This window comes from Ammospiza nelsoni, chromosome W, assembly GCF_027579445.1.
Source record: "Ammospiza nelsoni isolate bAmmNel1 chromosome W, bAmmNel1.pri, whole genome shotgun sequence".
NCBI classification, from domain to species: Eukaryota; Metazoa; Chordata; class Aves; order Passeriformes; family Passerellidae; genus Ammospiza; species Ammospiza nelsoni.
The window spans coordinates 20,355,929-20,371,260 of NC_080668.1; positions in this window are offsets into that span (position 1 = coordinate 20,355,929).

The following is a 15,332-nucleotide window of genomic DNA, read 5'->3' on the forward strand; positions in this document are numbered from 1 at the left end:
TTTTTCAAAACTTGTCAGCTCAAATGCTCATCAACATCTTTTAGTCATCTGTAAGTCAGTATTCATATAAAATGTGCTTCAAATCAAAAGAATTTCAAATTTGCACTCCAAGTTTCTATGCCTAGATTTATGATTTCCTACACATATTAGATGAAAGGAAGGCCGTTTTTACTGTGGGAGTGCTGGAACACATGAACAGGTTGCCCAGAGAAGTTTTGGGTGACCTATCCCTTCAAGTATTCCAGGTCAGCTTGGACGGGGCTTGGAGCAGCAACAAAGGAGAAGCTTGATGGTAGAGAAACAAAGTTGGACTATAGAAGAACCTGGGATTGAAGTATAGGAGCAAGTTTTCTCTCAGCTCTTGGGGTAAATTCAAAGTTGTACAAAATGACATTTATCTGTGATTTTCACTACTGTAACAGAAAGGTTCATGAAATCTGTACAGAAGATCGCAAATTTTAAAAGAGATAAGAATTACAGCATAAAATCCATGGGATGGGTTACAACATGAGACACTCTCTAAGAGAAAATCTCTGTGTTTCAGCACTTCATCATGGTAAGATTTCATGAAGTGCCAAAGAAGGCGGCAAAATATCATTCGGGACATTATTTACTGGAGTTCAGCCTGGCCATTAGTAGGAACTGGGTTTGAACATCATGTAGATATACCACACACACTTTCCCTTCACTGAAAAATTACTGTTTACAACGAATAAGCAATTGACAATCAAAATTGATTGAAAGCATCTTAAACATGTCAAGTATTTCATTGTAGATGATCTGTGATCCAAATGCTTCTTCCACCTTTGAGAGGGACAGAACAATTCTTCCATATCATGATGGTTTAAAATTGTATCAACCAATGTTTTCTGCTGAAAAGATATCATCTATTTTTTTCCATTTTTCCAAGAAAATATTCCTAGACGTACAACAGGTGAGAACTAAGTAATTTTAAAGAAACAAATGAAATGAAAATATTCTGTAAATAGAATGAAATGAAAAGCTGTGTTTTAAATAGGAGCTAAATATTAAACAGAATTTTTGTACCAGGCATTTGAATTACTGCACCAGCTCTTTTGCCCATCAAGAGAGGCATTTAGCATTTCAGTCTTTTCCAAGGTGTTCATGATCTGCTATGCTGATCTCTGTATGTGCCTAGGTGTGTGTGGAAGGGGGGGCATGTGAAGGGGACTGTGTATGTTTGCTTACAATTGTTGTGGCAGATTCATGCCTCAGCTCCACATTTTGTTTTAGAAAGGTCACACAGAGTGGATATGAAGTTTACTATCAACAAGAGATCAATTCCCAAATCATCCATTTGACTCTACCTTATAAATCATGTGCTTTGTTGCATATTTTATCAAATCTACTTTCAAGCCAGATGGAGGAAGGAGCGTGTGGGAATCCCTCCACCATCTTGCAACTTTTATGCAAGTAGGTTTTCAAGAAAATCATCATTTCTCTTGGAAATATGTCTGGAGCAGGCATGATGGTAGTGTCAACCTGTTGGAGTTTTTGTTGCTGGGAGAAGTTGTACAAAAGGATTGGTTTTTTCAGTGACCAGTTACTGAATCAAGCGCAGGAATACCTTGGAAATTCAACTGGGGGTTCCTTTTCCCAGCAGACTACTTCTAGAACGAGCTTGTACACTGAAGATGACTCTTTTGCTCTCTTTTTTTTTCTTTCCTATTTTCTTGGCTTCTTTGCCACTATCTAGACAATTTTGGAACTTTTTTCCCAACTAAAACGGTTTCAGTAGTCTGATTGTGATCATACATTTTTTCAAGGAATTTTTAAAATCTTTCCTCGAGTTAAGAAAGTCAAGGACTTAGGTCATTTTCTTCCCTTATCAATATTGCAATGAAATTGATAAATAAAGACCAACTCTTTATTTTTGTTTTTAACCCAAGTAGATAATTCCCATCCATTAATCCATTTTGTGGACCAATAGTCTCCATTCTGATGGAAGTTGTCACTTCTTAACAATAGACATTCTGTGACTATGTTGACAGCATTTTGGGTGAAGATCCTAACTGGTCTTAGATACACATAGGGAGAAATTTGCTCAGCCAGTGTCAGTCTTAAGCATGCGTATCAGAAGATCTTTCTATAGCTGGGAATTTTCCCATGAAAGGGATTCAGTTAGGGAAGAGACACTTGTCCCAGAGTTTTACATTCTTCTTGAACACTGCTGAAGGAGCTTAGATCCCATGTCCATTTGGATCTCTGTCTGCACAGAACTCTGTCATGCCAGTGCTTGAAATGCATCTGGAAGAGAATTCACTAGCACAGAATGAATGAGAGTGGAAGGGGTTGGTGGGGCTAACCAGGCCCAAGCCCCCTGCTTAAACCAGGATACCTAGAGTCTCTTGCCCAGGGTGTACTTTTAATGTCTTCAAAGATCCAGGGCCGTGGTTTGTGTTTGGAGGCCTGTGGCCGGGAGGTGCCGGCGGGCTCCTGAAAATCCACGATACGCAGGATGGTTCCCAGACCCAAGGTGGCACCAGTGCCAAGTGGGGCTGGTTTGATAGTACCAAGTGGCTCCTGCAATCTGCCATCAAGAAGCGGGGCAGGTGAGTTTTGTTTGCCAGGAAAAAGGCCGTGGTTTGTGTTTGGAGGCCTGTGGCCGGGAGGTGCCGGCAGGCTCCTGAAAATCCACGATATGCAGGGTGGTTTCCCGACCCAAGAGCGCACCAGTGCCAAGTCGGTTTGGTTTGATAGTACCAAGTGGCTCCTGCAATCTGCCATGATCACGTGAAGAAATACTTTCTGGTGTTTGTACTGGGCCATATGCTCTTTCTTCTCTCCCTCAACTTCTCCATCACCTCTCATCTGTTTCACAGACCTTGCTATCTTCAAGGTCCACAGGCTACTTTTCACAGAATCTTCAGGCCTGATGCAGTAAGAATGATGAATAGAACAGAGCTGGGATCAATTTTCCAGTTTGGATAAAATGCATTCTGCACACAAATCCAAGGAGAAGGTGCTGCCCTGATGCCCAGAAAACCTTTCACTACTACTAGTGTGCTACGTCAACCGCAACTTAGTCTGAAAGAAAAGCTTTTTCTCTGAGAGCATCTGAGAGGTTTGCATGAAGCACTGATATCTGACATATGCAATTTTGAATAGGAGAGGAAAAAGAAAATGGCAAGAAGTTTTTAATTTTACTGGTTTCAATTTTAATTTCCGTGCGCTTTCTCAAAACTTGTCAGCTCAAATGCCCATCAACATCTTTTAGTCATCTGTAAGTCAGTATTCATATAAAATGTGCTTCAAATCAAAAGAATTTCAAATTTGCACTCCAAGTTTCTATGCCTAGATTTATGATTTCCTACACATATTAGATGAAAGGAAGGCCTTTTTTACTGTGGGACTGCTGGAACACTGGAACAGGTTGCCCAGAGAAGTTGTGGGTGTCCCATCCCTGCAAGTATTCCAGGTCAGCTTGGACGGGGCTTGGAGCAGCAACAAAGGAGAAGCTTGATGGTAGAGAAACAAAGTTGGACTATAGAAGAAACTGGGATTGAAGTATAGGAGCAAGTTTTCTCTCAGCTCTTGGGGTAAATTCAAAGTTGTACAAAATGACATCTATCTGTGATTTTCACTACTGTAACAGAAAGGTTCATGAAAACTGTACAGAAGATCGCAAATTTTAAAAGAGATAAGAATTACAGCATAAAATCCATGGGATGGGTTACAACATGAGACACTCTCTAAGAGAAAATCTCTGTGCTTCAGCACTTCATCATGGTAAGATTTCATGAAGTGCCAAAGAAGGCGGCAAAATATCATTTGGGACATTATTTACTGGAGTTCAGCCTGGCCATTAGTAGGAACTGGGTTTGAACATCATGCAGATATACCACACACACTTTGCCTTCACTGAAAAATTACTGTTTACAACGAATAAGCAATTGACAATCAAAATTGATTGAAAGCATCTTAAACATGTCAAGTATTTCATTGTAGATGATCTGTGATCCAAATGCTTCTTCCACCTTTGAGAGGGACAGAACAATTCTTCCATATCATGATGGTTTCAAATTGTATCAACCAATGTTTTCTGCAGAAAAGATATCATCTATTTTTTTCCATTTGTCCAAGAAAATATTCCTAGACGTACAACAGGTGAGAACTAAGTAATTTTAAAGAAACAAATGAAATGAAAATATTCTGTAAATAGAATGAAATGAAAAGCTGTGTTTTAAATAGGAGCTAAATATTAAACAGAATTTTTGTACCAGGCATTTGAATTACTGCACCAGCTCTTTTGCCCATCAAGAGAGGCATTTAGCATTTCAGTCTTTTCCAAGGTGTTCATGATCTGCTATGCTGATCTCTGTGTGTGCCTAGGTGTGTGTGGAAGGGGGGGCATGTGAAGGGGACTGTGTATGTTTGCTTAACAATTGTTGTGGCAGATTCATGCCTCAGCTCCACATTTTGTTTTAGAAAGGTCACACAGAGTGGATATGAAGTTTACTATCAACAAGAGATCAATTCCCAAATCATCCATTTGACTCTACCTTATAAATCATGTGCTTTGTTGCATATTTTATCAAATCTACTTTCAAGCCAGATGGAGGAAGGAGCATGTGGGAATCCCTCCACCACCTTGCAACTTTTATGCAAGTAGGTTTTCAAGAAAATCATCATTTCTCTTGGAAATATGTCTGGAGCAGGCATGATGGTAGTGTCAACCTGTTGGAGTTTTTGTTGCTGGGAGAAGTTGTACAAAAGGATTGGTTTTTACATTGACCAGTTACTGAATCAAGCGCAGGAATACCTTGGAAATTCAACTGGGGGTTCCTTTTCCGAGCAGACTACTTCTAGAACGAGCTTGTACACTGAAGCTGACTCTTTTGCTCTCTTTTTGTTTCTTTCCTATTTTCTTGGCTTCTTTGCCACTATCTAGACAATTTTGGAACTTTTTTCCCAACTAAAACGGTTTCAATAGTCTGATCGTGATCATACATTTTTACAAGGAATTTTTAAAATCTTTCCTCGAGTTAAGAAAGTCAATGACTTAGGTCTTTTTCTTCCCTTATCAATATTGCAATGAACTTGATAAATAAAGACCAACTCTTTATTTTTGTTTTTAACCCAAGTAGATAATTCCCATCCATTAATCCATTTTGTGGACCAATAGTTGCCATTCTGATGGAAGTTGTCACTTCTTAACAATAGACATTCTGTGACTATGTGGACAGCACTTTGGGTGAAGATCCTAACTGGTCTTAGATACACATAGGGAGAAATTTGCTCAGCCAGTGTCAGTCTTAAGCATGCGTATCAGAAGATCTTTCTATAGCTGGGAATTTTCCCATGAAAGGAATTCAGTTAGGGAAGAGACACTTGTCCCAGAGTTTTACATTCTTCTTGAACACTGCTGAAGGAACTTAGATCCCATGTCCATTTGGATCTCTGCCTGCAAAGAACTCTGTCATGCCAGTGCTTGAAATGCATCTGGAAGAGAATTCACTAGCACAGAAGGAATGAGAGTGGAAGGGGTTGGTGGGGCTAACCAGGCCCAACCCCCCTGCTTAAACCAGGATACCTAGAGCCTCTTGCCCAGGGTGTACTTTTAATGTCTTCAAAGATCCAGGGCCGTGGTTTGTGTTTGGAGGCCTGTGGCCGGGAGGTGCCGGCGGGCTCCTGAAAATCCACGATACGCAGGATGGTTCCCAGACCCAAGGGGGCACCAGTGCCAAGTGGGGCTGGTTTGATAGTACCAAGTGGCTCCTGCAATCTGCCATGATCACGTGAAGAAATACTTTCTGCTGTCCGTACTGGGCCATATGCTCTTTCTTCTCTCCCTCAACTTCTCCATCACCTCTCATCTGATTCACAGACCTTGCTATCTTCAAGGTCCACAGGCTACTTTTCACAGAATCTTCAGGCCTGATGCAGTAAGAATGATGAATAGAACAGAGCTGGGATCAATTTTCCAGTTTGGATAAAATGCATTCTGCACACAAATCCAAGGAGAAGGTGCTGCCCTGATGCCCAGAAAAACTTTCACTACTACTAGTGTTCTACGTCAACCGCAACTTAGTCTGAAAGAAAAGCTTTTTCTCTGAGAGCATCTGAGAGGTTTGCATGAAGCACTGATATCTGACATATGCAATTTTGAATAGGAGAGGAAAAAGAAAATGGCAAGAAGTTTTTAATTTTACTGGTTTCAATTTTAATTTCCGTGCGCTTTTTCAAAACTTGTCAGCTCAAATGCCCATCAACATCTTTTAGTCATCTGTAAGTCAGTATTCATATAAAATGTGCTTCAAATCAAAAGAATTTCAAATTTGCACTCCAAGTTTCTATGCCTAGATTTATGATTTCCTACGCATATTAGATGAAAGGAAGGCCTTTTTTACTGTGGGAGTGCTGGAACGCTGGAACAGGTTGCCCAGAGAAGTTGTGGGTGTGCCATCCCTGCAAGTATTCCAGGTCAGCTTGGACGGGGCTTGGAGCAGCAACAAAGGAGAAGCTTGATGGTAGAGAAACAAAGTTGGACTATAGAAGAAACTGGGATTGAAGTACAGGAGCAAGTTTTCTCTCAGCTCTTGGGGTAAATTCAAAGTTGTACAAAATGACATTTATCTGTGATTTTCACTACTGTAACAGAAAGGTTCATGAAAACTGTACAGAAGATCGCAAATTTTAAAAGAGATAAGAATTACAGCATAAAATCCATGGGATGGGTTACAACATGAGACACTCTCTAAGAGAAAATCTCTGTGTTGCAGCACTTCATCATGGTAAGATTTCATGAAGTGCCAAAGAAGGCGGCAAAATATCATTCGGGACATTATTTACTGGAGTTCAGCCTGGCCATTAGTAGGAACTGGGTTTGAACATCATGTAGATATACCACACACACTTTCCCTTCACTGAAAAATTACTGTTTACAACGAATAAGCAATTGACAATCAAAATTGATTGAAAGCATCTTAAACATGTCAAGTATTTCATTGTAGATGATCTGTGATCCAAATGCTTCTTCCACCTTTGAGAGGGACAGAACAATTCTTCCATATCATGATGGTTTAAAATTGTATCAACCAATGTTTTCTGCTGAAAAGATATCATCTATTTTTTTCCATTTGTCCAAGAAAATATTCCTAGACGTACAACAGGTGAGAACTAAGTAATTTTACAGAAACAAATGAAATGAAAATATTCTGTAAATAGAATGAAATGAAAAGCTGTGTTTTAAATAGGAGCTAAATATTAAACAGAATTTTTGTACCAGGCATTTGAATTACTGCACCAGCTCTTTTGCCCATCAAGAGAGGCATTTAGCATTTCAGTCTTTTCCAAGGTGTTCATGATCTGCTATGCTGATCTCTGTGTTTGCCTAGGTGTGTGTGGAAGGGGGGGCATGTGAAGGGGACTGTGTATGTTTGCTTAACAATTGTTGTGGCAGATTCATGCCTCAGCTCCACATTTTGTTTTAGAAAGGTCACACAGAGTGGATATGAAGTTTACTATCAACAAGAGATCAATTCCCAAATCATCCGTTTGACTCTACCTTATAAATCATGTGCTTTGTTGCATATTTTATCAAATCTACTTTCAAGCCAGATGGAGGAAGGAGCATGTGGGAATCCCTCCACCATCTTGCAACTTTTATGCAAGTAGGTTTTCAAGAAAATCATCATTTCTCTTGGAAATGTGTCTGGAGCAGGCATGATGGTAGTGTCAACCTGTTGGAGTTTTTGTTGCTGGGAGAAGTTGTACAAAAGGATTGGTTTTTACATTGACCAGTTACTGAATCAAGCGCAGGAATACCTTGGAAATTCAACTGGGGGTTCCTTTTCCCAGCAGACTACTTCTAGAACGAGCTTGTACACTGAAGCTGACTCTTTTGCTCTCTTTTTGTTCCTTTCCTATTTTCTTGGCTTCTTTGCCACTATCTAGACAATTCTGGAACTTTTTTCCCAACTAAATTGGTTTCAATAGTCTGATCGTGATAATACATTTTTACAAGGAATTTTTAAAATCTTTCCTCGAGTTAAGAAAGTCAAGGACTTAGGTCTTTTTCTTCCCTTATCAATATTGCAATGAACTTGATAAATAAAGACCAACTCTTTATTTTTGTTTTTAACCCAAGTAGATAATTCCCATCCATTAATACATTTTGTGGACCAATAGCTGCCATTCTGATGGAAGTTGTCACTTCTTAACAATAGACATTCTGTGACTATGTTGACAGCACTTTGGGTGAAGATCCTAACTGGCCTTAGATACACATAGGGAGAAATTTGCTCAGCCAGTGTCAGTCTTAAGCATGCGTATCAGAAGATCTTTCTATAGCTGGGAATTTTCCCATGAAAGGGATTCAGTTAGGGAAGAGACACTTGTCCCAGAGTTTTACATTCTTCTTGAACACTGCTGAAGGAACTTAGATTCCATGTCCATTTGGATCTCTGTCTGCACAGAACTCTGTCATGCCAGTGCTTGAAATGCATCTGGAAGTGAATTCACTAGCACAGAATGAATGAGAGTGGAAGGGGTTGGTGGGGCTAACCAGGCCCAACTCCCCTGCTTAAACCAGGATATCTAGAGCCTCTTGGCCAGGGTGTACTTTTTATGTCTTAAAGGATCCATGCCCGTGGTTTGTGTTTGGAGGCCTGTGGCCGGGAGGTGCCGGCGGGCTCCTGAAAATCCACGATACGCATGATGGTTCCCAGACCCAAGGGGGCACCAGTGCCAAGTGGGGCTGGTTTGATAGTACCAAGTTGCTCCTGCAATCTGCCACACCGAAGCGGGGCAGGTGAGTTTTGTTTGCCTGGGAAAAGGGCCGAGGTTTGTGTTCGGGGGCCTGTGGCCGAGAGTGGCCTGCTGGCTCCAGAAAATCCACAATGCGCAGGATGGTTCCCAGACCCAAGGTGGCACCTCTCGGGAGTTTAGTTCAAGCATGGCTTAAAGAAAAAGGCCATGAAGCCATGCAATTGAGAGAAAAGTAACTGGTAGCTGTGAAGCAGTTCCCAGCCTGACTTCTATAAACAATTAGACTCTCTCAGGCATCATTCTATAAACAATTAGGTTCTCAGGCAGTCTTCCCATAACAAGTGTAACACCCTCTCTGGGAAAAGATGGCACCCTGGGAACAGTTATGGAAATTTTGGGAACCGTTCATATCACAGTGGGAACACTGTTTTTATTTTGTGTAAACAATCAATGGTATTGTAAAACAAAAGGAGTGGTTAGAGTTTTCTCTGTTAGCCTTTCGTAAACCTGGATTTTGGAATATGCATGAAGTTAATTAACACTGTTATTTAAAGTGACTGATCGATCAATAAATTCGGAGTTCGATGCATTATAGGATGGTCGTTCTCCCCCTCACTTAAACAAATTGGTGACACCCGGACGTGATAGCAGACACCACGACGATCGCGGCCACCACGGGGATTGCGAATACCAAAGGATAAGTGAGGAGTGGTTCAGGCTCCGAAGCAGCGGGAGCGGCAATAAGCGCGAAATTAAAGCGGAGGAAAAAAGAAAACCGCCGATACGCGCCGTGCCCTGGCGACCATATTAGATGGGTCCAGCTGATACGTGCGGCAGAAGTCTGGGAAAATGCTGCTAGGTGAAAGTGCGCACTTAAAAAGAGGTATGGAAAGACAAGCCGCATATGAACTTTTTATTACATTTTTACAAAAAAGGCAAATTAAGGGAATAGACTTACGGAAGGAATTGCAAGGTCTTTTGGCTTATGGTCTGGAACGGGGAATTTTTGTGAATCCCCACACAGTTTACGAATTAACGGAATTGCGTGAATTCGTTGATTTATTGTCAGAGGCTGCTTTAGAGAGTGGTAAATCTGCCAAGAAGCTAAGCAGGTCATGGCGAGTGATATATGGTGCACTATTTTACTATCTCTCTGAGTGCAAGACAGCGGCCGCAGCTCGTGGCGCTTCCGAGTCTGTGCTACTCCGAACTCGGCACGGGCGCTCCGCCATGGGGAGCAGCTGCGGCGAGCGACCGCCTAAAATGCTGCGCTGCAGCGGCGGGGAGAGCGGAGCCACCGCCGCGGGAGCCGAGGCGCGCCGCCCCGGGAGAGAGCGAAGCCACCGCGGGGGGAGAGCGAAGCCGCCGCGGGGTGAGCCGCCACGGCTGCAGCGGTGCCTGCAGCGGAGTCAGCCTGCCGGCGAGTAAACAAAGAGCCCCGCGCAGGGGGGGGTTTTCGCCCGCTCCGACACACGCGCCGCGGGGCTGGAGCGCTTTTTGCAGCGGGAGCATTTCTCCCTCCCCCTACAGCCGGCAAAAGCTTCAGTTTAAGACCTAACAGCCCAATGGATGTAACTTTTGTCAACAAAAGGAAAAGATCCCTGTTGAAATTAAGAAACAAGTGATGGTAAACAAGGAAAGTTAAAGGCACTTTAGTTCTTCCTGGCAGAGACTGAAACAGGAATCAGCGTACTGTATGCATGGGTCAAATTTCGGCCGGTTTGGCTCGGCATTGGTTATGCTGTCTTGAAATCACCTGTATTGGCAGAGACTTTAACATCAGAAGCCCAGATGGCTCAGTCAGTGGAACATCAGACTCTAGAATTATATTTTGAAAAGTTTAAAAATGTAAAGATATGTTAGACTGATTGTATGAGTGAGATGTTGTGAGTGTGCTTTTTGATATAGAAATGCTATAGCAAACACGTGAACAAAGTTATTTTAGCTTAATATTTTAGAATCAGGCCTGTAAGTAAGTTATAGTAAATGCTATATTTTATGTCTATAGTAAGTTTTATCTGTTATTAAGTAGTTTAAGTTAAATTAAATGCTAAATACTATTAAGGTTAAGTTTGTTAAGTTTATTTTCTGTTAAGTTCGAGGTCTGTTAAGGTTAAATCATATTAGGTTTAAGATAAGTTAGATTCTGTTAAGTTTGATTTTACATTATTTACATATAAGTCTAAAATCAGTTAAATTTTTATTATAGTTAAGTTTTGTTAGAATTAAGAGATTTTACATGTAAGTTCTGTTGATTTAAAATTCTATTAAGTTTAAGTAAAGATAAGTTTAAGTAATGTTAAGTTCTATTAAGTTTAAATATTTTAAGTTTAAGTATTTTAAGTATAAGTGCTATTAAGTTTAAGTGATGTTAGATAGATTTATGCTTTTACGATAGGTGTTTATTTTGTGACTTGTGTTCAAAGGGTTGTTGTGAACATCAGAGAAACCTTGCTAGCTGAAAATACTATTTAGTTATTAGAATTGCCTATTCTTATGTTGCAAAGAGTGTAGCACAGTTAGCCCATAGAATTTTGAAGCCAGTTAAGTTCTATTAATTTGAAAATAAGTCTGCTAAGTTAAGTATTTTAAGTGCTTCAAGTGCATACTACTTTCTCACCACTCCAAATCAACAAAGGACTGAGAATCGCCCAGCTGATGCCATTTCAGCCAAATGACTAAAGGATTACAGACTATAAAACTGATTTTGAACATTTTTGAAAAACCCAGGGAAGAGGTGGATGTGAAAATCTCAAGGACAGAAAGGATCGTTTTCAGACTTGCCGTTCACCTCCTCTCCAGGTTCACATGAATGAAAACAGCTAACAGCTTTCTTTTCTTAGTCCAATTACCACCTACCGTGCAATGCCTGATAAGGCCGGACATTGTGGCTCAGCTGAGGGTGGTTTTAACCCTTTGGGATAAAACGCTGTTGCCGGACGACCAGGGAACTGATTGACATTATTGAATCATTATCATCTTTCCATATAAAAGGACCGGCAAAAGAGAACTGCCTTGAATGTCACAGCCCAAATTGTGCTGCTTGGGTGGCACTGTGTTGTGGGGGTTGTGACAGGACCTTTTGGGTGGATCAGTTGTCACATTTCCATTTATGGTGTAACACCTGTAATTATAGACATACCTGGGAACATAATTGGGAGTGGGCTCTACGGAACGAAACAGGACTAAACACTGCCTCAGTTTTAGATCTTTATGAATCACATGAGCAGAAAATCTTGGCTTATTATCAGTGGGAGGTACAGTGTATTTTGAAAAGGGTTAAAGGTTAAAAACTGATAGGAAAAAAAGGTCAAAGTAAAAACAGAAAATGAGGTTTACTTTTGTTATATTGCTAGGTGTAGTGGTAGCTGAAGAATTAAGGGTAATACAGTTTAATCAACCTAGAGATAATGTATGAATAACACTTGCTAGACAGATTAATCAGTCGTCGCTTTGTCTCAGCATTGCCAGTATCGTCTCCTCAAGAATTCTGCAGTCTTATTAATAATCGTGCTTTATGTATGCACAATATGGTAAATATTAAATTGCCTGCACAGAAAGGGTATACTGCCAGTCAGAGTGATGGCTACCGACAATGTCTGTTAATTCAATCACTTAATACTCCTTTGCATTCTCCACCTGAGGAGTTGGAGATTTTTGGAAGTGCAAATGCTAGCATGACCAGCACTTCCAACAGTGGATGGTTTAGCTTTGATTATTCTAATCCTCAAAAGATGAATCCATATAAACAAACATGGGCTACTCTGGATTCAGCTCTAAAGCCAAACATAGTGTCTAAACAACTCTACAGCCATTGTAAAGGCTCTAGCATCATGACACCTAAGAAATTACCTACAGGAATATTTCTGGTTTGTGGAGATAGAGCCTGGAATGGAATACCAGCCCAACCTCAGGGTGGAACTTGTTATTTAGGCAAGTTATCACTATTCCACCCTAATATATTTGTGTTAATGCAATTAAGTCATAAGACAAGCAGGCAAGGGCGCAGCTTACATGACTTGGACTGTAGTCAAATAGGAGATCCATGGTTCTGGAGTAAATTTAAACAAGTGATGGTTCCAGCTCTCCTACCATGGGGTGCTGCAAGCAAAGCAATGACTCTAGCAAAACAAATAGGGTGTTGGGCTAAGGGTGAATTAAATAGAACTTCACAGATATTAGATATGTTATCTTCAGATGTACAAAGTGTTAACTACACTGTTTTACAAAATAGAGCTGCTATAGAATTCTTGTTATTGGCTCAAGGCCATGGATGTGAGGAGTTTAAAGGGATGTGTTGCATGAACCTGTCTGATCATTCTGAATCTATTCATGCTAAGTTGAAAGAGCTACGGCTAGGGCTTAACAGCCTTAAGGAAGAAGAAGGATTGGGTATTGATGAGTGGCTTAAAAGTTTAAGATTGGGACCATGGCTAAGAAACCTTCTAAAATATGCTATAGGGATATTAGGTGTACTCTTATTGCTTTTACTTATCTTACCTTGTTTCTGTAGCTGTATCCAAAAGATGGTTAGTAGGATGATAGAGAAAATCTGGCAAACTAACCTCCTTTCTTTTAAAGAAAAAGACGGGGGAAATGTCGGGAGTTTAGTTCAAGCATGGCTTAAAGAAAAATGCCATGAAGCCATGCAATTGAGAGAAAAGTAACTGGTAGCTGTGAAGCAGTTCCCAGCCTGACTTCTATAAACAATTAGACTCTCTCAGGCATCATTCTATAAACAATTAGGTTCTCAGGCAGTCTTCCCATAACAAGTGTAACACCCTCTCTGGGAAAAGATGGCACCCTGGGAACAGATGTGGAAGTTTTGGGAACCGTTCATATCACAGTGGGAACACTGTTTTTATTTTGTGTAAACAACCAATGGTATTGTAAAACCAAAGGAGTGGTTAGAGTTTTCTCTGTTAGCCTATCGTAAACCTGGATTTTGGAATATGCATGAAGTTAATTAACACTGTTATTTAAAGTGACTGATCGATCAATAAATTCGGAGTTCGATGCATTATAGGATGGTCGTTCTCCCCCTCACTTCAACAGGCACCAGTGCCAAGTCTGGCTGGTTTGATAGTACCAAGTTGCTCCTGCAATCTGCCACCCCGAAGCGGGGCAGGTGAGTTTTGTTTGCCTGGGTAAAGGACCGACGTTTGCGTTCGGGGGCCTGTGGCCGAGAGTGGCCTGCTGGCTCCAGAAAATCCACGATGCGCGGGATGGTTCCCAGACCCAAGGGGGCACCAGTGCCAAGTGGGGCTGGTTTGATAGTACCAAGTGGCTCCTGCAATCTGCCATCAAGAAGCGGGGCAGGTGAGTTTTGTTTGCCTGGGAAAAGGGCCGAGGTTTGTGTTCGGGGGCCTGTGGCCGAGAGTGGCCTGCTGGCTCCAGAAAATCCACGATGCGCGGGATGGTTCCCAGACCCAAGGTGGCAGCAGTGCCAAGTGGGGCTCGTTTGATAGTACCAAGTGGCTCCTGCAATCTGCCACACCGAAGCGGGGCAGGTGAGTTTTGTTTGCCTGGGAAAAGGGCCGAGGTTTTTGTTTGGAGGCATGTGGCTGGGAGTGGCCGGCTGGCTCCTGAAAATCCACGATACGCAGGATGGTTCCCAGACCCAAAGGGGCACCAGTGCCAAGCCGGGATGGTTTGATAGTACCAAGTGGCTCCTGCAATCTGCCATGATCACGTGAAGAAATACTTTCTGGTGTCCGTACTGGGCCATATGCTCTTTCTTCTCTCCCTCAACTTCTCCATCACCTCTCATCTGTTTCACAGACCTTGCTATCTTCAAGGTCCACAGGCTACTTTTCACAGAATCTTCAGGCCTGATGCAGTAAGAATGATGAATAGAACAGAGCTGGGATCAATTTTCCAGTTTGGATAAAATGCATTCTGCACACAAATCCAAGGAGAAGGTGCTGCCCCGATGCCCAGAAAAACTTTCACTACTACTAGTGTTCTACGTCAACCGCAACTTAGTCTGAAAGAAAAGCTTTTTCTCTGAGAGCATCTGAGAGGTTTGCATGAAGCACTGATATCTGACATATGCAATTTTGAATAGGAGATCAAAAAGAAAATGGCAAGAAGTTTTTAATTTTACTGGTTTCAATTTTAATTTCCGTGCGCTTTTTCAAAACTTGTCAGCTCAAATGCCCATCAACATCTTTTAGTCATCTGTAAGTCAGTATTCATATAAAATGTGCTTCAAATCAAAAGAATTTCAAATTTTCACTCCAAGTTTCTATGCCTAGATTTATGATTTCCTACACATATTAGATGAAAGGAAGGCCTTTTTTACTGTGGGAGTGCTGGAACGCTGGAACAGGTTGCCCAGAGAAGTTTTGGGTGTCCCATCCCTGCAAGTATTCCAGGTCAGCTTGGACGGGGCTTGGAGCAGCAACAAAGGAGAAGCTTGATGGTAGAGAAACAAAGTTGGACTATAGAAGAACCTGGGATTGAAGTATAGGAGCAAGTTTTCTCTCAGCTCTTGGGGTAAATTCAAAGTTGTACAAAATGACATTTATCTGTGATTTTCACTACTGTAACCGAAAGGTTCATGAAAACTGTACAGAAGATCGCAAATTTTAAAAGAGATA